The 1,724-nt window shown below is 40.7% G+C and overlaps 1 pseudogene; it reads left to right on the top strand.

Annotated features, from left to right (window-relative positions):
* On the top strand, positions 1–719 carry LOC127683675 (aminoacyl tRNA synthase complex-interacting multifunctional protein 1-like; annotated as a pseudogene).
* The last annotated feature ends 1,005 nt before the right edge of the window (positions 720–1,724 follow it).

The following is a 1,724-nucleotide window of genomic DNA, read 5'->3' as shown; positions in this document are numbered from 1 at the left end:
AAGAAAAATGCTAAACTGAAAAAAGAAATAGAAGAACTAAAGCAAGAACTTAGTTAATTATGGAGGGAGGCAAATACGAGTTGCATCAAGTACTTTCTACTGTGTCTGAAAGTGTGATACAGTTTACATTAGTAGAAACAACAACATCTTCTGATGATACAAAAGAACCGATTAAAGGAGAGGGAGGAGAAGAAAGAAAGGCAAAAGAAAAAACTTAAAAGAAAGGAGAGAGAAAGGAGAAGCAGCGGCAGTCAGCAACAGCAAGCATTGCGCCTGGATCTCCCAACTGGTTGTATGGTTACTGCCAAGAACACCTGGATGCAGATTCACTGTATGTAGAAGTAGCTGTGGGAGAAGCAACCCAAGAACCATCGTCAGTGCACTGGTGAATCATGTTCCTCTAGAACAGATGCAAATTTGATGATGGTTTTACTTTATAATCTGAAGCCTGCAAAACTATGGGAAGTACTGTCTCAAGCACTGATGATGTGTGCCAGTTCACCGGAGAAAGTGGGGCTTCTGGCTCCTCCCAACGGGTCTCTTCCTGGAGACAGAATTACTTTTGATGCTTTCCCTTGGAGAGCCTGACACGGAGCTGAACCCTAAGACGATCCAGGAGCAGATCCAGCCTGACCTACACGCCAGCGATGAGTGGGGGGGCCACATACAAAGGAGCTCCCTTTGACGGGAAGGGAGTCTGCAGAGCACGTGTTTTTTAATAAAGAATGTTTTATGCAGAAGGCACTGTACTAGAAGCTGTGGGAGAAGATGGGACAATAGAGGGAAACCGCTGCCTTCCAGCCTGAATAAGGACAAGAGGAGGCAGAGCCCAGTGTGGTCGGTGATAATCATGACAGGAAGGCTCAGGCCCTCCAACAGGAGGAGCCGCAACCTACAAGCCAGCAGTGAGAAAGCAGGTCTGCAGTCCTTGTCCTCACAGCCTAGGAATGAGGACTGCCATGGTGAAGCCAAGGAAACATTGCCCAGCTGTTATAACCAATACTTGTACCATGCCGGAAAGTTAAAAAAAAAAATTAAAAAATCAACAAAAAAAAAATGAAATAAACCCTAACAGGTATATACTAAAATGCAAACACACATTTATTTGATGTGATCAGATTAATGTTCTTAGACACATCTATGTCTTCTTGATATTTCTGTTTGTTTATTCACCGTAAACTACATATTGGCTTTATAATCAGATAAAAAGAGTCATTGTCCCTTCTTATTTACTGAGTGTTCATTCTGATTACATTCTACTGGATAGTAGTAACATGGAATGTGAGCATGTGTTCCTAATATGCTCTCACTATGCTTCTAAGGGGTATAGTTACTACAGATGATATCTAATGCTTAATTCCCCTAGAATCACTTAAAAATGGCACTTGGGTAATATGTTCAGACTAATTTAATGTTAATTTGCAAAAACTTAGGATCTATTATTTTTATGAGGCGGTTTACTGAATTAGCCATCCAAAAAGATTAAAATGGAAATAAAGCCAGGTGGTGGTGGCGCACACCTTTAGTCCCAGCACTTGGGAGGCAGAGGGAGGCAGATTTCTGAGTTCAAGGCCAGTCTGGTCTACAGAGTGAGTTCCAGGACAGCCAGGGCTACACAGAGAAACCCTGTCTCAATAAATAAATAAATAAATAAATAAATAAATAAATAAATAAATAAATAAATAAATAAAATGGAGTAAAAATACCAACCTTTTTAAATATGA

This window comes from Apodemus sylvaticus, chromosome 4 (genome assembly GCF_947179515.1).
Source record: "Apodemus sylvaticus chromosome 4, mApoSyl1.1, whole genome shotgun sequence".
In the NCBI taxonomy this organism is placed as follows: Eukaryota; Metazoa; Chordata; class Mammalia; order Rodentia; family Muridae; genus Apodemus; species Apodemus sylvaticus.
This window is presented reverse-complemented; position numbering and strand designations above follow the sequence as displayed.